This window comes from Bactrocera tryoni, chromosome 5 (genome assembly GCF_016617805.1).
Source record: "Bactrocera tryoni isolate S06 chromosome 5, CSIRO_BtryS06_freeze2, whole genome shotgun sequence".
Taxonomy (NCBI): domain Eukaryota; kingdom Metazoa; phylum Arthropoda; class Insecta; order Diptera; family Tephritidae; genus Bactrocera; species Bactrocera tryoni.
In genome coordinates, this window is record NC_052503.1 from 70306881 (window position 1) to 70332773 (window position 25893).

The 25893-nt window shown below is 32.1% G+C and overlaps 1 protein-coding gene across 4 annotated transcripts in view; it reads left to right on the forward strand.

Moving 5' to 3' along the window:
• Window positions 1–3554: 3554 nt before the first annotated feature.
• The window catches only part of LOC120777487 (brain-specific angiogenesis inhibitor 1-associated protein 2), a 62785-nt gene continuing 40446 nt past the window's right edge, over window positions 3555–25893 (forward strand). For all 4 annotated transcript variants that reach the window (XM_040108826.1, XM_040108828.1, XM_040108829.1 and 1 more), the window contains exon 1: window positions 3555–3726. The gene's annotated coding sequence lies outside the window, so the exon portion shown is untranslated. The remainder of the gene's footprint in view (window positions 3727–25893) is intronic.

Here is a 25893-nt window from a genome sequence, read left to right on the forward strand (position 1 = left end):
GAAATTTTTCTGAGCAACCTATATATATTTTCGAATTGAGTAGTACAGCTCCGCTGAAGTACAATTCTTTTTGTTACAAATATTAATTTCTAGCGATTTAAATATTAAATTAAGCTTTCTAAATTTAATTACGTATAAAAAACTTTATATAAATAAGTACAAACTTTTTTCTTATTTTTTTTTTTAAATTTTTTAAATTTGTTTTTTTGTATGAAATTATAAGCAGTTGTAATGCAGCAAATGTAATGACCTTTCAGACTACAGCATATAGTAAAAACAATAATAACAACAACCAAATTTTAAAGATTCAAGTAATAAGAAGACGCATACTTTGCATTAAAAAACTACAAATTTAAAAACTTCGAAACCCAAAATGAAAGAATGAAATGTCAATATTAGTAGCTAAAAAAATAATTAAATATAGCTGAAAAATGTATAAGAACAAACAATTTTATTGTCGTTGTGGATGTGACTAAAGATTACTAAAGTAATTACCAACAACTTTTAAACAAACAACAGAACAACAACCTAGTTAGTTAAGATAATATTTATGTAAAGGCAATAGAAAAAAAAAAAACATATTATTTCCGATACAAAGAGTAAACTCAAAGAATATAACGAAGAAAAACAAAAATTAGCTATACTTTACATTTTTATTTTTACTCTGGCGAGGCTAAACATTGTTTGTAGTTTACTAATTACACTCAAAGACTATTTCTGTTTAATGCATTTTCAAAACACTTTTTTGTTTTTGAAAGCTTTTCTACAAACTAAGCATAAAACCACAAAATATTTGCTTTTAAAGCTTAAAACTTCAAGAAAAATTTTAGTTTTATGACATCAACTCTATTATCAGAATAAAAATAGTTTAGTAAATGGCTTAGCCTAACTAGAAATATTTTTAAACACATTCGCTGTCCCTTACAGACTCCCAAACACCAATAAAATTACAAAAACTTAATTTATTATAAGTTTATAAAAGCTGAAATTCAACTAAATTCTTGAAACAAAAATAATAAACACAACAAATTTTCCATGACATAACAATATTAATAAGAAGATACTCATCACACTGTACCCAAAAAATAATTGTACGAACAACAGCGTTTTCAAAAGCAATTTTTATATAAAATTAATAAAAATACTAATTTATAGCGAATTGAGCCATATACAAAATTTATGTTATACCCAAAACCTTAACCAAAAATATAATAGAACCTCATAATGATAACTTAAAAAATAATAGTTGAAAAAAAAAATAAAGTTATAATGAATAAACTGTCATAAGTTCCTCGCAAAGCTTTGTTTAATTTGTTGGATTGGTTACACAAACAAAAAATATATAAGTAAGTGTCATAAACTTTTATGTAAAAAGTTATGGAGATGACGTCCTAAAGTATCTTTAGATATATAGCAAAATCCATTGGCGACGAACCTTGGCCATCAACAACAACTGGTTATCAACACGTCAATAAAATAAAGGGATTGGTCGACGATTCACAGCCAGAGATCTGATGCGTTTGGAATATCGGAAAGATCAGTGAAAACCATTATGATCATTTAGGCCTAAGAAAAGTGAAAACACGACTGGTTCGAAAATCATTTTTTGTTAACGTTTGTGAAGTATTGCTTTCTGATTACCAGGATATCATAAAGCGTATTATTACTGGCGATGAGTCTTAGATCTATGCTTACGACACAGAAACAGACGATAAATCGGCCAAATATCGTGGCAAAGGTGAGTCAAAGCCGAAAACCACGTCATAGCAGGTCAAACATAAAAGTTTTGTTGACAGTCTTCGATTATCGAGGTGTGGTGCACTTTGGATTCCTTCCGGCCAGCTACTGTCAACAAGGAATACTACTTGAGTGTTATGGGTCTTTCGCGCGATAAGCTATTCGTAAAAAGAAGTCGGAATTATGGACCAACTCTTGGTTTTTGCACCACGATAATGCTCCGTTGCATACTGCATTGATTCTTTGTGAGTTTTTCGCCAAATTTTTTTACCATTATCGTGCCCCAACTACCGTATTCGGCTGATTTAGCTCTATGCCACTTCTGAGTATTCAGCACACTCAAACTACCGTTTCGGGAAAACCATTTTGAGTCAATTGAAGCCGTTAAACGTGAATCGCTACGCGCATTGAAGGCTATTCCGCAAATTGATTTTAATAACTGTTTTGAGAATTGAAAAAAATCTTGCCACAAGCATATTGGGGCCAAGGGAATTACTTTGAGGGAACGACTTTAAAGAATGAATTAAGAATTTTAGGATTATGAAAAAAGTCTTACTATAGTACGATTAATCTATTTCAAATACTAAAAGAAATCAATGTAGACTAGTGTATTTGGATTTAGCTACCCAAACAAAGATGAAAAGCTTTGCTTCATTGCCAGCCGCTTTTCTGCTATAAAAAAGCTCAAGTGAAAAACCGGCATAACGATATGATAATTGAAAATCAAATACTATTACAAAATACGCGCGGGATAAATGATAACGGAGGGCCAAAAAGGCAGCTAATTTGTGAAAATTGGTTTGACCTTCAAATTTGTGGAGATACAATAAAATAAACAATTTTCTTATGCATGCAATACTAATTCGTATTATCGCTGTGCACTAGTGTTGACGGCGTTATCCGAGCCATTTATTTATTAGTTGCTAATTGAAAGAGCTGCTAACGCTATAACAAGTTGTTAAATACAACAAAAATCAAAAGAAGCAAATAATATTTTTGCATGCATTATTCTTTTGAGAGATCTTTCGCAAATGCCCCTCAGTTACTGTTCTCATTACGCTTGCTTATTTACGAAAACATGTAAAGACACTCGTGAAGACGCATGTGAGTCACCCACTTGCTGCTCTGTCGAAGATATGCAAGCCGATTTGTATTTATTTATTCACTAAGTTAAAAATCGGTCTATTTTTGGTTGAACAAAGCTATCTGCTTGTGTGTTATCTTTTTGTTTGCTACAAGTACACAAATATGTAAATATACCATGCTCTTGCCTTCTTCTTTTAACAAATCCACATTTGCTTTGAGAATGCATACATATGTAATATTTGTTATTGTTTTCTTACACGCCTATATAGTAGGTAGTATGTAGACAATCGCTTGACTTGTGCTGACTGTGCGCGCTCTGTGCGAGAAAACAAGTCTTACTTACAAGCTGTAAGCTCTAAAGCTTTCATATACTCAGCTTCTAACGCTTTAAACTTGCACTGGCGATTTACATGGAATATACTTAGTAGTTGTGAGTTGTAGGCGCGCCTAAGCCAAGTATATCTCATTGTTGTCTGCGGCTCACTATTACTTATAGTATTAGACTTTTACGATAAAGCTGAGATCGTTCGAATTCTCTACGTTGAGCATGAGTACTACAATCGCTCTGCTTGTTGTTACAAATAAAGTATGTATATATGTATGTGTGTTCTTGTAAGAGTTTGCGCGTGTGCTGTTGGCCCACCTTTAAGTGGTGCTGCTGCTCAGCAGCGTATGGCCGGGCCGTCTAGCGGCCAGCGTGTTGACCAAGTCACAGTTGAGTTTTGAGCTTGGCAGCGTGCGGTTGTGCCTCTGGCTTTGAATATCTACGTTACGTTTATTTGAAAATAACTGCAGAGTGTGTAATTTTGGGTGTACTATAATAAGCAACGTTTACTAAAAAGCGCTTTTCGCTTACTGAAGGGAACTTAAGCAAAAATAAGAATCAAATAAATAGTTTTAAAAGTAATTATACGAAAAATTGTATTATTATTATAATAATAAATGTTATTTAGTTTTTTTTTTGTCGCGAAACAAGTGTGCCAAACCGAAATATTATACAAATTCAAAACTGTAGTTGCTTATTTACAGCTGTACATAAGAAAAACAACAATAACAAAAACTACAAAATTTGAAACAGTTGTGTAAGATGTAATTGAAAGCCAATAAACGGAACAATTGCATTACTGTTTGTGTGCTCATGTGTGTGTGTGTGTTCTGCTTTTGTGTTTGTGCATGTGCTTGGTAGAACTTCCAGACGTTGGCGATTGCTGCACTACATTGCCCGCTAGGCTAACTTGTTGAAGCGCTACAGACTGTTGCGGTTTCAATTTCAATAACAACAAGTTGGAGTTGCAATATTTGTTGTTGCAAACGGTACTGCCAGCGAAGCATGTAGTTTTCGCACATGGAAATAAATAAAACTGGTGGATATAGTTTTACAAGTAACAACCTTTGCAGATGTATTATTGTAAACATTACTGCAAAAAATATTATTTAAATAAAAAATAAAAACGTATGCACTTTAAAAGATGAAAATAAAAGCTTTTGCACCTTAAATTAACATATTGATATAATATGCGTATAATGCACACAGTTAAGTTGAGTGTTTCGGCACTGCGAAACCATGAATGACTACAGAGACTTTTAAAATAATAAAATATACCAATAAAATGCCACAAAACTAAAAAAAAATTGAATTAACGCACCCAATAATAAATTAAATGCAAAAAATAAGCACATAAATATATAAATTTAATATATAATGAATTAAGTAAATAAAAAATAAATTGAAATTGCTTAGTATTAAAAATATACTATGCAACTTAATAAAAAAAAAATTTGCAACAAAAAATAAATAAATAAGTTAGTAAAAAAGTTACAAAAAAGTGCTAATACCAAACACTTTTAATCATATATACAAATGACGTTGCAAAACAATAAAAATCAATTATATATTATTTCATACTGATGAAATTGCCTTTTATTAAAAATCCATTGTAAAACTAATAAAAAACAATAAATAAGAAAAAATAATACCAATATAATGTTTATGGTTTACAAAAAAATAACTATATAATATATAAAATAAAATAAAATATAATTTTAATAAAGTAAAAAAATAAAAAACGAATATTTATTATATACAGATATAATTATAAAACTTATAAAACATAAACAAAATGTAAAAAAAAAATAAATAGTATCACATTAAAAATAATATATGAACTTTTTAAAATTTTTAAAAAAAATAATTTTTTTTAAATAAATTTATAATATAACTAAAATACAAAAAGTTGCAAGAAGTTTTTGGCGACCATGGTTTCAATAAAAATGTGAGTATTACTAATTGTTTACAAATATTGAAAAGAAATTAATACAATGATACAAAAAAAAATAAATAATTTATATTTTATATTATAATTAATTTTAAAAAAAATAATTTTTTAAATAAATTTATAATATAACTAAAATACAAAAAGTTGCAAGAAGTTTTTGGTTCAAAATTTAAAATAATTTTTATAAATAAATTTAAAATATAAAAAAAAAATAAATATATCAATTAAAAATAATATATAACTTATTTAAAATTTTTAAAAAATAATTTAAAAAAATAAATAAATAGTATCAAATTACAAATAAGTATGCATGAAGTTTTTGGTTTTAAAATTTTTTAAAATAATTTTTTTTAAATAAATTTATAATATAACTAAAATACAAAAAGTTGCAAGAAGTTTTTGGCGACCATGGTTTCAATAAAAATGTGAGTATTACTAATTGTTTACAAATATTGAAAAGAAATTAATACAATGATACAAAAAAAAATAAATAATTTATATTTTATATTATAATTAATATTTGGACTATATTTTTTTAAATGTATAAAATAACCAATTCACTTAATAGTAAACGACGCCTTCTCGATCTATAAGCATCTATGAGGAAATGGTGAACAAACCTTAGTAGTTTACGGGTAACACAAAAGTCTCCAACGAATATCCATTGATTTTGACTCAATCCTAGTACCTTACACAGCCCGTCCTCAAAATAAATTAGTGCTTGGTAAAATATAAAAATTATGAGCGCTTTGTAAGCAATTTTATGTATATTTAATGAAGCAGAGATATTTATTCTAACTTCGCATGCTTCGGAATTTAGCTTATTGGTAGGATTTCACTTTAAAATTATCATGCACTGAAAAGTATGCCGAAATTAATTATTATTTTTTTTGTAATAATATTGAAATGAATTTAGAAGAGGGAAAATTTTATTACAATAATAATAAATGAGGTTTTCTATAGGCTATATGCTATAGAGAAAACTTAACATTTAGCTTCTTAAAAGACTTCGAAGCAATCAAGCATTTCTATGACCACTAACTAAGTCCATGTAACTACGCTTTATACGTCAACCCAAATTCATTTGTCAATTGGATTTGCACAGTCTTTTTTGCACAAACGTGGTTTTCTCTCTAATTTGGCTTTTTCATCACCACTCGACTATTACTCATATTATTACTTAACATTTCCTTTGCACTTTGCGCTCATCACACCAACATTCGATTAATCCGATTTGCGTGCAATGAACCACAATTGGCTGTTGCCAACAAATCCAAGAAAAAAAGGTTTTTATGTAGTTTTTGCATTTGTATTTATGTATGTATTAAGGTGTGCTTTTGTAGGTATAAAAATACATATGTATAAGCCGCTGTACTACTTTTTCTGTGTACAATTTATTTTGTGGTTTACAGCGAATTTAATTTGCACCAAAGTTGTTTTTATTTTTGGTTTTCGGTATTTTAGAAAATTTCGCTTACATTTATAGTGGTGCCGTAAAGAAATGAGAAGCTGATGAGAAATGCGCAAAATTTTGGCTGTGGTTTTTCTATGCGGTTTGTTTTTGTGTGAAAATGAAATTAAGTCGTATTTGGTCATTTACGAGTATTTGAAGTCATACTCTTAAGTTTAAACTAAAAAAAGATATTTTTAGAGGAAATTGAATATTTTAATGGCTGTGTGGTTGTGTGTGTTAGTATTTGGTCATTTACGAGTAATTGAAGTAATACTCTTGAGTTTTAGTTAAAAAAAGGTATTTTTAGATTGAAAATTTAATGTCTATCTTGTTGTTTTGTATAAGTAAATTAGTAAAAACAACAAATTTCGTTAATAAATGTTCATTTCACAGGTGTATTTGTATTATGACATCATTATGAAGTCATTTGTCAAAAGTAATTATTTTTTCTGGGAACTGCAATGCAATTATTATGTTCGTAAGCAATAGATACAAATGTATGTACGTAGATATAAGCTAGAAATACACTTAGAAATAATTATAAAACCACAAAAAAATATATTCTTTGAACCTGTTCCGGCTCTTATACTTCTTTTATAAAGCATTCTGCTCCGGCTTTCCATATACATATGTAGCTATAAAATTGTGATTTACATCGAGTGCAGAAGATTTATGCTCGTGATCAGTATAGTAGGTAGTAGTGCAGCCCTATCGGGCTCAATTAGCACTTGATGTGCCATTTTGATAGATCAGTATAGTAGTGTACATATATAAAACTTTCTGAATTTCTTACAAATAGCTGGCTATATTCATATTGCTGTGAATGGTTAAATATTCTGGTATATTCGCGGAAAGTGTCGTGTTATTCCATTCTAACTGCGGTCAGTGCAAAAAACGACACACAACGTCCACCATAAATCAGTTTTATGTTTAAAATCACGCATTAGAAATACATTCTAGTACATACATTATTGTACATATTCCCCCGGCACAAGCAATCAAGTGCTAGGAAAAATTATATGTGGTTCTCACCGAAGAAAGTGAACAATTATCCAAGCGCACATCGCAAACCGCCAACATTTAATTATTTAATTAAAAACGGATATAACCGTAACTTGCGGTAACTCTTGAAACAAATACACACTGATACACGCAAGCAAATTCACTAACAATGCGCAAAGCGTTGCTTCAAGTTGTGTAACTAGTTAGCAGCGGGACGTCTTAGTTAAGTATCTCAAATGGGAGGCAATTTGACTTTTATGCGACTCATACGCGAAACCACTATTCGTTAACACGCCTTTTAATTTATGTAGAATATTTTTTTTTTTGCAAAGTTCTTTAAGGCACTTAAGCACGCCATGTAAGCCAAGCGCTAGGCGTTTGAATTTACGAGTATGAGCGTATTTACCACAGATATAGGTGGGAAGGTTTTAACGGCATATGTTGTAACTTGAATGGCCTTTGATATTGCAAAATAAATTGTCTGCACTTAAAGTGGCATGTTAATTCCCTCTTTTCCGGAGTCTAACTGTAGGTTGATGCCTGTTCTGGCTATTTCATCTGCTTCACAGTTCTCTGGGTTATCACTAGGACCTAGAAGCCACTAAAGATTTATCGTGAGATAGGATGTCAGAACCACTAAGAGACCTAGGCATTCTTTCACTAACTTACATGAAACTATAAGATACTTTAGTGATTTCAAAGTCGCCGGGCTATCTATATCTATATCTATATATATATCTATATCTATATCTATATCTATATCTATATCTATATCTATATCTATATCTATATCTATATCTATATCTATATCTATATCTATATCTATATCTATATCTATATCTATATCTATATCTATATCTATATCTATATCTATATCTATATCTATATCTATATCTATAAATATATTCATTGTTGTGTGCACATTCTTTGCCAGAACAAGAAGGCTTTCTTTAATTGCCGTGAAATTCGCTTGGAAGACACTACAGTAGTTTGGGGTTAAAGCTAATTCAACAACGTTTCAAGAGACAGTGCTAAACTTAAGAATTCAAAGATTGCTTGCATACTAATGCCTTACATACTAGTAGAAATATTTATAACTAAATCGTTCAGTTATCGAATGGAATTTGTAACACCGACTCAAATTACACATAACTCCATTAATCTCTCAAAATCTCTTGTAATGATTTGCATAAGTGACTGATTAAAGCTGCAAGATGTAATTAGAATGAATTATTGACTACTAAATATGCAAGAATGAACGGTGTACTATGGGTATAATATAAATATCGTATATATCGATAGCTATATAAACTTTATACACACAAATGAAAGTTACCAAATTGAAAGTGGACCGCAGCATGGGCACTGAAACAGCGTCAAACAAATATTTGACTACAGCCGGCAATCATGTGACACCACAAGCGAAAGGTTACACTTATTCTGTATATACTATATTTACAGGGTAAAAGAGATCAAAGACAACAGCAGTGACTATAAAAAACGAATTAAAGGCAAGCTGGACATCAACACAATAACAAAAAAAAATCCAAAAAAAACATGTAACGAAAATCGAGTTTGAGAAAACATGCAACGCAAGCCAATCTAAGACAAAAATCATTATGCCATTAAATGCAATCGAAATAAACCGCCACTTAGACGGTCGATCACTGCTAAGAGCAATCAGTCGTTCGTTGTTTTTCATTATGGTGTTGGAATTTTTATGTCACTGAACCTGTTTCGTGGCAGCCAAGTAAGCCGTTTTTTTTTTTGGTGTTTTTCTGCTGTTGGGGCCATATTTAATTCTAATGTTTGTACAAGCATTAGATGCTGTGGCTGGCTGGTGTGGCTGTCAGTAGCAGAGACGGAGGCGGCGATAGTTGAAGATTGGCTGCTGTAGCAGGTACGGCGCGAGTTTCGACTTTGGAAAGGCTAGGTTTTTTATACTTACATATATGAATATTATATTTGTAGTTAGAATAATGTTGGCTGAAACGTATGCTGGGATGCCCTGCGGTGTTTGTCACAGCGCATATTCGTTATGGCGTTGTAGAATCGGTGGAATTAATTACAAATGCAACAGCGCATAAGCGGATAATGCTTAAATGCATACTTTATGTATACAAGATTTTTCTAAATTCGTGTTAGTATATACTGCATTAATAATTGTTGTTTAAAGCTGGTTTCAGCAATCCATTCCTAAACATTTTCTTCGTGTTATACAAAAGTTATAATTATTCTTGCATGTTGGCCACTACAAGCACAAAATAAATGGATTTTAAAATCAAACGTGCAAGACTTGCATGTTTCTTCGTATGACACCGCACGTTCGTACGTATTGGCAACTCTGGCTGCAGCAGTGACTTATTGAACTCGGTGTAATTTCTATTCATATGGCAACATAGTTTCTATACGTAATAAATTAAGCATGAAATTGAAGCAAGAAATCCGCATTTATGTTTTATGAAGACCGACTTTGTTAAAGACAAGTAGATAAAAGCGAAAATATTTTACACAATGCATGAAAAAAACAAAACTGGAGCACTTTTTCTTTTCTTTACTGTGCTTATTGGCTAAAAATATAATAATATTTCAACACCTTTACTTGCAATTCGTTTTCAGTCTAGCTTTTATTGAAAGTAATTTTTTTCTGTAATTTTTTTTCGGTAAATACATTTTTAATTAAGTTCTATTCACTGAAACTTCGAATAGAAAAATAAGAAACGCTATAGATATGATTATTAATTGTTATATAAGTTAGCTATAATAGAAAAAGTAAAAAAAGTTAACATCAGCGGCAGCGATGCTATAAAAGCCTTCACAGATAAAAAAGTTTCTATGCAAGATCGGTCAGTTTGCATGGCAGCTATGTGATATAGTTATTATATCTGAATAATTTCTTCAGGGACTTCACTATTGCCTTCGACAATAATTCATGCCAAATTTTTGAGACGATATCTCGCCAAATGGAAAATTTTCCTATACAACCATTTGATATCGATGGTTCAGTTTGTATGGCAGCTATATGCTGTAGTGATCCGATCTAAAAAAATTTCTCGTAGATTACATCATCACTCAGAAAATAACTTATACCAAATTTCGTGAAGATAACTCGTCAAATGGAAAAGTTTTAAATACAAGCGTTTGATATCGATGGTTCAGTTTGTATGGCAGCTTTATGCTATAGTGATCCGATCTAAATAAATTTCTCGCAGATTACATCATCACTTCAGAAAATAACTTATACCAAATTTCGTGAAGATAACTCGTCAAATGGAAAAGTTTTAAATACAAGCTTTTGATATCGATGGTTCAGTTTGTATGGCAGCTATATGCTTTAGTTGCCCGATACCGAGAATAGGACATGGTAAATCTTTAAGATCAATATATCAAAAACTATAGGATTAATTCGGCGTACATACAGACAGACGTTTTTGGCTAAATCGATTCAGCACATCCTACTGATCATTTATATTTATATTTTGGGGAGTTTCTAACATTTCCCTGTTACGGATGTTGTTGCAGCACAAGCTTGTATGATTACCCACACTATACCAGTTTTTATATTACTTTTCTTTAATTCGATTGTTGCGTTTTAATTTGAAATCGCGCTTGAGAATTGTTGTAGTAAATTACGGAAAACTGCGAATAACGCGTAGAAGGTGAGATATAAAAGTAATACCAATATTTAGCTACTGTTACGATTAAGCTTTGTTGTTGTAATTCAATGTAGCAGCGGGTTGCATGTAAAAAAGCTGTTCTAATTAGATTGGCTTACATTGTAGTCTTAGATTGCATTAACGAAAGCGATTTAAGACAGCAAAGTGGAATATAAATTGAAAAGTGCGCTCTTTTAATTGGAATTGAGTTAGCCGGTTAGACGGCGAAGTGTTGCTATTATTCACACAGATTTTTAAATGACAATATTTCGGGAAAGAGGGGCATAAGCTTATCTTTTGGAGGAACCATTGATGGTAACATAGAAATAATAATAATAAAGTTAACGAAATTGTTTGTACATAATACCCTAATGTCTCGCCACTATAAAGGATGAAAAAGTCTGGTCAAAGCTGAAAGTGTATTATGAAATCTTCCAGTAAAAATAAATCTTCTATCAGCATCGATTTTCTATGAATTAGAATATGTTTTTGTTGTTGTTGCAGCGGCAGAAAACATTTTTAAAATAGTTGTGAAAACGCTGCTAAAGAAAATTCTTTGCTGGATAGCTAATCGAATCCGTTCTGTTTGAGAGAAACTGAATATTGTACACACAGTGCTTAGAAGGTACTCTGAAAGCACTTAAAACTCTTTTTGATCTTAATGTGTTATGTTTGAGCAAAGGCTGGAAATAAAAAAGCCTCATAAGGCATCTGCTGTATTTTGGAGAAAGATTTAATTAACTTTTAACTTGCCTTTCATCTCAAAATTCTAAATCTTTATTACTTGAATTTTTTTTATACAAAAAGCTTCCTCCAAAAATAAGCTTTAACTAGGAAATATTAGGGCTTGCACTGTTGCAAGCGTATAAACATGCGCTCAGCTCCGTAGCACACTCATGCATTATTATAGCACAAGAATAGCAATATTTTAGCAATAAAGTTGCAACGGACCAACGGTTACTGCAGTTAATTGCTAGCGTCTATCGAATAGTTGCTTTTATTGTTGTGCTTGCAACAAAAGTGAGCATAAATAACGGCAAAAAAGCAAACACAACAAAGTTGTTGAAGAGAATAATGCCTGCGCTCGCCTCGTACTATTCGTACTATTCGTTTGCGCGGCTTGAAATCGAAAGTAACATGGCTTAGCTCTGTGCTAAGCTAGCTGGCGCTTGGTCCATAAATATTTATATACACGTACAAGCGAGCGATTGCAAAGCATCAATATATACTCATTGTTTATATGTATTATCGTTGCTGCTGTTGCAGTTATTCTTGCGTTTTGTTGTTGGCGCTAACTCCATTGATTGCTTGCCAGATTATTGCCTGCGCAGCATTTTAATTGAGCATCAAGAATTCGCTTAAGAGCAAAAAAGAAATTTATGTGCAATTTTTATTAGATTGCTAACAATAATTTGTGCTACAGTTTCAGTATTTGCCATTTTTTATTTTCACATACACACGCTTAACGGCATATTGGGGTGTATTTATTAAAATAAACGGACGATCATAAATATCAAATATCTCTTTGGTTATGAAACACTTTAATTAGAGGTGTAGTGGGAATTTGAATTGATTTTTAATGCGTTACAGTGGTTGATTGGTTGTAATTGAGTTTTCATTTTATAGTTTTTAGTAGCTAGAGTGGTGGAATATTGGTTTTATGTAGTCTTATGTATTAAATTTTGGTTTAGAAACCCTCAAATCTTACAGTAAGCCAAGCTATACTTTTTATATAAAAATCTTTAGTTAAATATAAAAAGGTTTAGTTTAGCAAAATACATTTTTCGAGAAAATCGAAGTAAAAGATTTTTTCAAGGAAAGCGCCATTACATATATGTGATCTGGTCTACGGAAAGGGGGCTTAGGTGTCAAAAAATTAATTTTCACTTTTTAGTTGATTCGGATGGAAGATGAGACGCTTTTTCACGTGATCGAATTCAAAAAGTTTCCGCACGTTAGCTCCCTTTTCGTAGACCAGGTCACATATGATATGCGACACGTGCATAAGTAATATGTTTGTTCAATTTCAGTTATGTTTGTGTAACTTAAATGCCAGCTAAATTACACAGCAATGTTCCGGCATTTTCAAGTCGCCTTTGGACAAGTTTTTTATTACGCAAAACCACAGCAACAATTAAAAATATGCAGAAAGTGCCAGCAAGTCATAGGCTAAAAAACCAATTTAATGATTTTCCAGTTTAACCGACATAAATGCAGAAAAAGTACACAAAACACAAATAAAAGCAACAACAAGATAAAAACCAACAAAAAGTCAGAAAGAAGTGCACACTTTTCCACTAGCCAAAAAAAAACCTTTCATTTAGGCGTGAAAAGTGAGAAGGAAAAACTGCAAATAAAAAGACTCGTGAAAAAACACTAAAGTTACGTGCAAAATTTTGCAGAAATGCATAAATGATTGTCAACTGCATACTACAAAGTTCATAAACTTTTGTAAAATATTTGTGGTTGGCGCGCGACGCACCGGCTAGCAACAGGTCGGTTTAGTTGCCCGTCACCGTGGCCAGTTGCAGCGCAATTTAGTAGGAAGGAAGTGCACGTGGGCAATTATTATGTTGCTGTTAAAACTTTGTAATAATGGACGCAACGCAGAAATGGCGAATAAAATATGGTAAACAAAATCTTGTTTTTATATATGCGCATGGCGGAATAACTGTCTACGCCTGCCAGTGCTTTGTATATAAATGAGTTGTTGTTGTTATGCTTTGTATGGTTGCTGGTTGGTGATTTTGCGCAGACGCAGCCACTGCAGCATCCAACCGTGCCATTGCAGTGCTTCCTGTTCAGCTGCATGCGCTGCCTACAAGTGCACTTAAATGGCGTTAAATGGCATATTTTTATGATTACGAGTGTAAGCGTTTGTGTGCACTTACATACATATGTATGCACTTACTTATATACATATACATATATGTGTTTGTGGAGTCGTATATGTATTTGTTGAAATGTGAGTTTAGTGAAAACCTTTAAAAATTTCTTTTATGCTATTGACATTAAGGCTAAATAAAGTGATTTTCAATGGTTGCATTTTGAGAGGAGAAAGTTTTCTTGACTCACCTTACGAATTAAATACTTGCTGTATATGTAGCTTATGGCTAAAGGTATTGTTTCGTTAAAAAGTTTTCAGTAAGTAAGATTTGTGTGCATATTTGATTTAATTTGTTGTTAAATTTTTAATTTTTCGCTACTAAAAGCGTCTAAATGTTCGTTAAAATTTTATATTTTCTGGATATAGAAAAATTAAAATATTGCATTATGATTTCTTCCATTTTGCAAAATTTCACACTAGCTGTGAAACTAGCCCCTTAATATTACAAAACTCATAATTTCCGAAATCATTCGTCAGAAAAATTATTATTTCTACACAGATTTATTATTATATTTTTTAATGAAAACTATTGAGCAGTAATTTACAATTTCATAACTTTGGTGTTTTTTGATATTTTTGTAATAATTTGACCATAACACCTCTTTCATTGTTTGACCATGAAAAAAATGCAGAGGTATACGACGACAAAAGAAGAAAAAATCATTAAAAATCAAACATATCTCATATGTGATATATGTACATGATCGGTACAACAACCCAAAACCGATTTTATAAATCGATTTATTTAGTTTGCGGGTATTACATTTACTCCATATTTGCCTTTTTCGCTAATTTTTGTTGGACACTGTTGTACCAAATTTGATTTTGGTACACGGACGCTGACCTTATGCCTTAATAGTTGGCAGAAAGGGTTCATGTATGTATGTATACACATGTAGGTATATTATAAATAAAAAATCATAAAAATGAAAATGTAAAATAATAAAAAATAGAAAAGGCTGTATACTTTCTATTTTCAAATATTATCCACACAAAGCAATATATGTACTTATGTATAAGTATACATTGCCAATAAAGGAAAAATGTTTGCGAATCTAAAACTCATTAAAAGCAATGAATTGCTTGCGGTTTTGCAATAAATTACAAATTATAATTAAAATTACTAATATTTTTTATTATGTATACATATGTATATGTACTACATTTTATTATTGTTATTATGGAAACACTTTTTTGCAGCCGCTTTGGGTTTTTTTTGCCATCCAGCCAATCGTCAAATAAAATCTATCGATATACCGTATATTAATAGGTATGTAACGGTGTGTCCACGTAGTTTTTGCTGCTGGCCCTAATACCCTTGTAAGTGCATTAGCGCAGCCATAAAAATAAAGCAAATGAAATTTTAATAGGAAAAAGTGCATAAAGAAGCTTAGCTATTGTTAAATGAAAATAAAGGCTGTGCCATAATTTCTGTGAAGGTAAAGTTAGCAAAAATGTAAAAATCGCAGAAGCATTCAATTTAACCAAAGAAAAAAATTAAAATCGCAATAAATTAGAGTCAATAATAGTCAGCGAAAAATAATTAAAAATTTAGCATTTAGTCTGAATGGAAATTTGAAGTTAAGCTGAGTTGCATGTGTTGGCATAAAGCGACGCAAATTATAAGGAATTTGCGCAATTTTTTAAATATATCGCAATCTGAAAAGCTAGTACAATACTATTGTGCTTAAAATGTTTGTAGAAAATAGTTAGTATAATAAAATTTAATATTCAAAAAAAAAGAGCTATAAATAAAGTCTGCTAAATATGCTGCTACTTGTAGGAATGTTTATAAACATTGTTGATCATTTATATTCAACAATATACAAATGTTAAAAAAAAAATGTTTAGAAGCTCCTTGTTGATTTTCACAGACTACCTACTCAAATTGCTAAACATATTTTCCAAAAACATGTAAAAGGAAGCAGATGAAAAGCCTTTATTTGTTGCTGCAACATTGTTGCCGAGTCAACAGTTCAATAAACTGATCGTGTAATTGATTTTTTGTTGGCATACCAGGCACTAAATTTGCATGCGCCTGCTGGTGATTTTGCATTCGTTGTTATTGTTGGCATTTTTGTTGCCACTACCAACATTAATGACTGCAGTTGCCTACTACAAGCTGCCTAATTAACACAGTTGGCCAATGACGTTTGACGTGGCCTGATATGACGTTGTTGCTACTAAAAACGTGTAGTGAGTATGTGTGTATGTGCGGTTGTACATGTATGCGTGCGCACAATCGTTAAGATATTTGGTCAATTATTTCGCTCCAAATACCTAGCTATTTGGCATGTGCAGCTAATATGCAAGTGCTTAATGGAGAGTGAGTGATGGATGGTTGCCTATTGGCGCGACATTGGTATTCGGAAAATGCGCTGAGAGAAGAAATGGTGGTCAAAATGTTAGACAAACAATAGGTACATATATGTATGTCTATGAAATTTATTAGTATTATTAGTTTGTATGTACATATACTAGGGTGGATAAAACAAAACGAATTTTTTCCGCACCAAGCAAAAAAAAAATTTTTTTGCCCCACCCTAATGTATAAATTTAGATATCTACATATATAATTTATATATGTATTTTTTATTATTTCTTAATTATCCGCAAAGATTTTTACGTGCACATTGCATGTTGTAAACTGAATTTTTAACATAACTTTGCTATGCAAATGTTACGCTCAATTTGTTTTTGTTTGCCTTTGCCGTAGCGTGTAGCGCAAAGAGTTTAGATACATGGCTAATATTTTCTTTGCTAGTGAGTTAATTAATTTTATGATTACAGTGATTGAAAATAAAAAAAATTGTGGTATGGAAAATATTTTTCTCACTCAATTATTTCGTAGCTTATACGTGTCTAAGAGTTATATTCACGAAGAAAGCAAAATAACAGTCGATAATTATAAGATTCATGTCGGAGTATATATTCTAATAATAAAATAATGCGAATAACTTTTCTAAAAATAAAATTAATACACTGAAACACAGCATTTTTCAAAAATTTATTTCAGGTGTTCTTATATTAATGGAAAAAGGGGTGCGCCATATTATGAGTAAGTTTTTGTATGCTAAAAATTTATTATATCTCAAGGTAGTTAAGTATAATAGTAATTTTAATTATTTTATAATTATTCGCAAATTTGCAACACTTAATTTTGCCAGTTAATTATTGTAACTAATTTAATTAATTAATTACTTTTTTTGTGCAATATCTTTTTGACCAAATTTTGAGAATTTTTGTAAATTTTTGCTTTAAAAAAATTTAAAAAAATAAAGAATTTTAATTAATTAAAATTACTTAAGTAAAATAATAAATAATAAATAAATTAAAATACTAAATTATTTTAATTAATTATTATTTTTAGTGAAGTATCTTTTATCTAAATTTAAAGCTTTACTAAAATTATTTGGCAAATTTTTGCATTAAAAAATCAAATTATTGTAATAAATTAAGTTTTTTTATTGTGAAATATTTTTTCACGAAATTTTAAGTTTTTCTAAAAATATTTTTCAAATATGCTTTTTTTATTGTGAAATATCTTTTCTCAAAATTTTAAGTTTTTCTAACAATATTTTTCAAATGTGCTATTTTTATTGTGAAATATCTTTTAAATTTTTGTTTAAAAACATGTTCGAAAATTAAAAAAATATAATTAAATTAAGTTTAAAATAGTGTTAATTATTTTAATTAATTAATTTATTTTTTTTGGTGTAATATTTTTTCACCAAGTTTTGTGCTATTGTAAAAATATTTCTCAAATTTTGCTTAAGAAAATGTGGGAAAATTAAAATATTATAATTAATTAAAATATAGAAAACATAATTATTTTAAGTCATATTAGTTTTTTTCGTAAAATATATTTAACATGAATTTTTAAGCTTTACTAAAAAAAAATTTTGCAAATTTTTGTGTTAAGAAATGTACGAGTTGTTGTAATTAATTATTTTTCATTTTTAAATTTTAAGTTACTATGGACAATTTTCTCAAACATGTCGCAAATTAAAAAAATATAATAAAATAAAACGTAAAATAGTGTTAATTATTTTTAATTATTTAAATTAAATAATCTTTTCACTTAATTTTAGCTATTGTAAAAATATTTCTAAAAAAATTATAAATAATTAAAAAATAAAACTCCAATACTAACAACACCTCTGCGCCATTTCAACTGCACCCTAGCTTGATCAGTGTCTGATACAAGGCGTCAGAAAGATGCGAAAATCGAAAATTACAAAAATGCCATAAAAAGAAATTATTATTGTTTCCTTACTTTCACTATCAATTTGCCAACGAAATGATTTGCATCATTAACAGCCAACCAAAGCATATAGCACATATGTATGTACACACCTCCAACAGCCATGTGTCCATACCACAAGCATACTTGCTTGCTTTCATCTCAGGCACAGCCGACAGCGGTAGCCAAACAACAACATACCTAACTACAAATGTGGCGGCAACGCAACAAAGTTAATAGCAGAGTTCAGTTGTTACTTTTTTTCCATATTGTTCGTGCTGCTGCACTTACCGTTGTTGATAAAGACGTGAGTGAGTACGCGTACAACATGAAGCGACCCAAGCGCGCCGCAGTTAGTGAAAATCGGTTAGATCACGCAGATACAAAATAAAGGAGTTTCATAAAAAGTTAAAATTGAAAAAAATTACACAAATATACATACATATCTATGCGTTAAGTTCCAGAAACTCATGCGCAATGCGCCAAAAAAATGTTTATTGTCTCGAATTTGTTGCCTTTGGCATTATTGTTGCCAGCTGTAGACGTTGTAACTTTTGCTTTCTTTCAGATATTTTTCTTTTTTCATACTTCGTTTAGTTGTTTTTAAGCTTTTATCAGTACTTAGGTGCTTTAACGACTCAACGCCGCCAATAAACAATTAAGTACACTGAGATTTAAAAAAAAAAAATATTTTTCTTCCAAATAGCAAATACCATTTTTTGTAGTCTTTTGTGCCTCTTATTACTTAGCTGTGATTTTCTCACAGTCGCATTATTGCACATATATTTTTTATGTTTGGCATTTTTTTATTGCTGTTGTTGCTGCTGCTTGCCATATTTACCCACTGCTACACACTATTAAAAGCCGCCAACCTGCTTACCACCCACACACATACTAACATTCACCGCTCTTTGTGCTGTTTACCACACTTGGCATGTCAATTGGCCATATAATCCGCAAATGCGCTGGCAACATGTTGCCAGACAGCGTGTTATAAATAAATGTTGCTACGACTTCTTTCACTACTTTTTCTTATAATTCTTTTTTGTTGGTTTTTTTTTTACGTCTCCCACTCTTTGTTCCCGCGTTTCAATTAAATTATCAACTTTGAAGCGTACACGTGTTTTTTGCTGCAAAAATACTTCAACAATCAACAGGAAAAAACAACAACACTTGATAATTGTCTGTGTCTCAGCGCAGCTGCAGCTTATTCCTCCGCCTTCAATGTAAAAGTGAAAGAGTTGCACTTTTTTGGCGAAATTCGCCGACGTTTTTATTTTCGTGCTATCTTTGGAGTTGTTGTTGGCTGCTGTGATGCTGCGGTAATTTTTTGCGCTTTTTTCGTTGCCTACCTGTGATATTTTAACTTCAATCTGCCACAGTTAAAGGGGAAACACTACGTATTTTATTGTTTGTATTGTTTTTGTTGTTGTTGGCTATCAACTTTGGTATGCATATCAATTTATTTTGTCTTTCACTGTCGCGTCTACTTTTTATCCTTTTACTTATATGAAAACGAAAGTTGGGCGCCTTGCAGGCTGCAGCTGTCGAATGCTGAGTCTGCGATTTTTTGTGTTGAGTTTTAGTATTAAGTTAATTTTAAGTTTTTTTCGGCGTGTTATTTGGTAATGTAACATATAAATTTTTGTGGAACTGGTAACAGTTCAATTGGAAAGTCTCCTGTCTATCATAGCAAAACTAATTTTTTTGGCGAAATTCGTTTTTTTATTCAACATATTCCCTTCAACGGTGATACACTGATTATAGCGACCCTCTAAGATTAGGATAACATTTTGAACTTTGCTTCAAAATAAGCCTCTGTTTCGGCGATCATCTCTTTAATCGACGCAGCATCAAATCTTGAATACGGTGGATGCGGAAGCGATTCGAAGCTCAATTCATTAATTTTTAGTATTTTATCAACACGCGAAATTCCTTTTTATCCATTTATTTCACAACAAAAAAAGCCAGCCGGCCCCTTATATGTAGAGCAGGCACTATGCCTGGCCAGTGATTGGGTGACACTGCCGCCGTGATGTTATGTAGTTTAACAGTCACGAGGTGATTTCGCGGGAAGCTGGCTGCCAGCTGGCGCTATAAATGAAACGCAGGCACCGTGCCTGGCCAGTGCTTAGGTGACTCTCGCGGCCGTGATGTTATGTAGTTTAACAGTCACGAGGTGATTTCGCGGGAAGCTGGCTGCCAGCTGGCGCTATAAATGAAACGCAGGCACCGTGCCTGGCCAGTGGTTAGGTGACTCTCGCGCCGTGATGTTATGTAGTTTAACAGTCACGAGGTGATTTCGCGGGAAACTGGCTGCAAGCTGGCGCTATAAAAGAAACGCATGCACAGTGGCTGGCCAGTGCTTAGGTGACGCTCCCGCCGTGATGTTATGTAGTTTAACAGTCACTAGGTGATTTCGCGGGAAGCTGGCTGCCAGCTGACGCTATAAAAGAAACGCAGGCAGCGTGCCTGGCCAGTTCTTAGGTGACTCTCGCGGCGTGATGTTATGTAGCTTAACAGTCACGAGGTGATTTCGCGGGAAGCTGGCTGCCAGCTGGCGCTATAAAAGAAACGCAGGCACCGTGCCTGGCCAGTGCTTAGGTGACTCTCGCGGCGTGATGTTATGTAGTTTAACAGTCACGAGGTGATTTCGCGGGAAGCTGGCTGCCAGTTGGCGCTATAAAAGAAACGCAGGCCAGTGCTTGGGTGACACTAGCGCCGTGATGTTATGTAGTTTAACAGTCACGAGATGATTTCGCGGGAAGCTGGCTGCCAGCTGACGCTATAAAAGAAACGCAGGCACCGTGCCTGGCCAGTGCTTGGGTGACACTGCCGCCGTGATGTTATGCAGTTTAACAGTCACGAGGTGATTTCGCGGGAAACTGGCTACCAGCTGGCGCTATAAAAGAAACGCAAGCACCGTGCCTGGCCAGTGCTTAGGTGAATCTCGCGGCGTGATGTTATGTAGTTTAACAGTCACGAGGTGATTTCTCGGGAAGCTGGCTGCCAGTTGGCGCTATAAAAGAAACGCAGGCACCGTGCCTGGCCAGTGCTTAGGTGACTATCGCGCCGTGATGTTATGTAGTTTAACAGTCACGAGGTGATTTCGCGGGAAGCTGGCTGCCAGTTGGCGCTATAAAAGAAACGCAGGCACCGTGCCTGGCTAGTGCTTAGGTGACTCTCGCGCCGTGATGTTATGTAGTTTAAAAGTCACGCGGTGATTTCGCGGGAAGCTGCCTGCCAGCTGGCGCTATAAAAGAAACGCAGACACCATGCCTGGCCAGTGCTTGGGTGACTCTCGCTCCGTGATGTTATGTAGTTTAAAAGTCACGCGGTGATTTCGCGGGAAGCTGGCTGCTAGTTGGCTCTATAAAAGAAACGCAGGCACCGTGCTTGGCCAGTGCTTAGATGACTTTCGCGCCGTGATGTTATGTAGTTTAACAGTCACTAGGTGATTTCGCGGGAAGCTGGCTGCCAGTTGGCGCTATAAAAGAAACATAGGCACCATGCCTGGCCAGTCCTTGGATGACTTACGTTGTTACGTTGGAAAGCTATCCCTTTTAGCTAACCCTTTTTAATATACCTGTGAAGGATATTATAGCTGCGTTGTAGTCGAAGTTAACTTTTTTGTTTTTATTTGAATTTTCAGTATACATTTTCATAACAATCTAGCTGTTTTTACGAGAACCTCACTTAAGGCATCTCAAAAATATAAATATTTATATTACCTCAAATACTTTTTAATTGTTATTCCATATGTAAATTTGCCACTTAACTAACTTTGCGTACAAAGCACTTGCGCCCCCGACCATTGACTTGCATCGAGTGTGATGCTTAAAATAATCATCCGTAAATGCTTACGTGTAAATACTCAACAAACATAAGGCATACCGCTTCAATAAGTCGATTCGTAAGAACAACAACTAGCACATCGCAGCGGATTTATCTCGTACGGCTACTTGAAACGGTCGGCCGCTGTTCACTATGCATTGCGCGTTCGATTGTATAACAAAATTTATTACTCACTACTTTTTTTCGTTTTCGCGCGCTAGAAGCTTAACTACACGCCACCAACCAAGAGTGGTTACGTTGTTATGCCAAAGCGCAACACCATGCTTACAATACATCATTTCATACAAATGTGTGGTATATACGATGTACATATATATATTCAGATATTTGTATAAACAGTTGCTTATATAAATAGCTCATTTGTTCGGCATTTGCAAGTCAAGGTTAACCAACACATACTTCACTTACATATCGACGATATGTGCGCGTATATAGTACTCTTTGACTTATGTGCTTTTGGCTATGCAGCATTCCGCGCGGCATGCCAAATGCGCAGACATATTTATTTGATCTGTAGATATGTTTGTAAGATGCGATAAAAAATTGCTGCCAACAACTACAAGTGTTATACAACGGCAGCGCAGCAAAAAGCATAAAAAATACACAAATAAATTCTTAAAGCGCTTTAGTCGCATTAAAAAATGTTGTTTTTGTTTTTTATTATCTGACGGACAATTAATAATTTGCCACTTGAATGGTTTTTACTTCTACGCCTTAAATTTTTAAAAATTTTAATGGTGGAATGTGTGTTTGATTTTGTTTTCTTTTAGGCAAAAAACTGCTGTTTTGCTTTACCGAAGATTATTTTTACATGACCTTAAAAGCGAGTGGCGGTGCTGAAAGCAATATGGCTGCTTAATGGTTCAAAAGATTGAAGTTATTTTGTTTAATATTTGTTTAGCGAAGTGCATCGCTGAAGAGCGATCTTTACTTGATAATACAAAGATAATAATTTACAAAAAATATATAAAAAATATTAAAAATGAAAATCTTTGCTGAATAATATAAAGATGATGATTTAATAATAATAATATGTATATATATATATATATATATAATATTAAACAATAAAAAAATAACTTAAATAAAAATTTAATACAATAAGCAAAAAATTCATAATTGATCACTGCAAACTTTTTATTATTTTTCTAAACTCTTCTGAAGCAGACGAAGAGCCAATTAGGCACCTACATACATCAAATCTTCGTTGCGTCAGCTTATTCGCCATGAAGTGTCATGCTCAAGTGCTTTCAATCGTTTTTTATCTGAGAGGGTTTCGAAAAGCTTTAATGAGCTTGATATGTGCGAATAAGAAACAAAAAAATAATAATAATAAAGAAAAGTAAAAATAAGAAAATAAAAAAAATAAAATAAATTTATACAAAATAAAAATATATAATGTTTCATACATTTCTTAACCCTAAAGGCATAATAGGACTGTATACCAAATATGTTTGTATATATCTCTTTTATAAAGAACTTTCACGCCATTGATATAAGAAGCGAATTATCGATGTTTCGAGTTGTATACCAAAATATGAAATATTAGTTTTGAGACCATGAAATATTGGTTATTTCACTAAAAAGTAAAGCAGAAGCTTTTTTAACTCCGGTTAAAAATATAGTCCCTGATGAAATAACTAATATTTCATGGTCTCAAAACGAATATTTCCATTGTACTATCAAACTTCATTAAAGAATGGCATAAGCAAGAGGAAATCTGATATTTTGCGGTTTCGCTGTAAGAAAATTGCAATAAAAACAAACAACAACCACCAACAAACCAACCGAAAACAAATAATAATTATTATAAATTTCTCTGTGTTGTTTTGCCGCCAAAGGGTAGTAATATTGACTGTGGTTGGCTTTCTAAGGTTAGCCACTGACAAACGTCGGCAAACAACAGCGTTAGCGCATTTCAATGACAATACGCCGCTGCTTTTGCGACTGTGGTAATAATTATTTATTTGTTTGCGACTATTTTCTGCTATTTCCAGCAGTGGCGTTGAACATTGCCGGTTATCTAAATAAATATTGCCAGTTAATGATCGAACAATTTTCTCAAATTACCGCAGAAATGCAATTTCGCAAATTTTTCTGTTTTAATTTCATTGTGTAATTATTTAGTTTCGCACTGCACACTTTTTAGAGGTTTTCACTAGCTGAAAGTGAAAAGTGTGAATAAATAGCGCTTAGCATGACAAATTAGTTGAGAGGGGGGGGGGTTCACACAAATATATAAACGGTTTTAATAATTATGTATTTTAGTGTGCTATAAAAAGTTGCCTTGCATGTGGCAGCGCAAATATGAGCAGCTGTATAGCAAGGACAGTGATTAGCTCAAATAAACGAAAGACTTAAGCAACGAACTTGGATTGAAAATTGTGCTACAATGTTGTGAACCATTACGATTGTAATCAATGGCAGCTTAGTGCGTTGTTCATATGCTGAATAAATGTTTGTGAATAATTAGTGATATGGCTATTAAAATTAGAAATAAAATTTGCAAGAAACGTTACAAAAACTTTGAATTGGAAGAGAAATTACTAATAGTTGCTAAAGTACATCAGCTTCTTGGCCTTTTTAAAAAACTTACTCATTATAAAAATTAAATTTAAAATTTTAAAACTTTTTGCTATAAAGTTATTATCAATTAGAAATCTTCATAATATTCAAAATGTTCAGCATATTTTGTACTAAAAACCTGATTTTATCTATTTTATACCAACAAATTACAGTGGTGCGAACATAAGCCATTCTGTTATTATTCTTACTTAATCACCTTTCTGCTTTTATCTTTTCAATGATTAACAGCATTCATGCGTAACTTGCATTAATGAGTAGTCAAATCACTGAATTGAAAGTTCATTCACATCGCGTTCGCACAGAATAATACAACGAGTGTTTACAATGGCAGAGCGCCAGCTATATTTATAAAGAATAATGAAAAAAAAACCAAAAAATAAAATATACATCACAAAAAGGTTATATAAAAAATCAAGTACTATTTTTTTATGAATAAAATTTTAATAGAAATGCAAGTAATTTTTTAGCAATAATTTTTTTTTATAAAAAAAAAATATCTAAAAATATTTATGAATATAAAATATTTTTTAATACAAGTACAAGCAATATTTCGGCAATAATTTTTTTAATAAAAAATATTTTTTCTAAGGAATACACTGTTAAATTACAAATATTCACAGTCAAATCAAAAGATTTAAGCAACGAACTCGATTTTTTAATATAAAATATTTTTAATAAAAAATTTATGAAATTTAAAAATATATGTATAATGGAATATATTTCTAGAAACACTGAAAGCTTGGATTGTGAGATAATTGCGAGTAATATTTAATGAGCTCGAAAAATTGTTTCCTGCTATTTGCGCACTTACTCAGAATACAATCAAAATGAATATAAAAATAATGAATATAAAAATAAAAATGACTTTGAGCTTTACTCAAATTCCTTTTTTAAGATTTTTTCAACCATTCTATTTAATTATTTGATTTATTGCCGTAGTAAGACAAATTAATATGCTTCAATTTAATTTAATAAATTTTAACGCTTTCTGCCAATGTAAATAACCGAACTCACATGCAGCCTTGCTTGCATAGTTTTGAGTTTCTTAGTTTTATTATGAATTTGTTCTACATTTAAACCTGTTTTGTGCATTTATGACCGTTATATAGTTA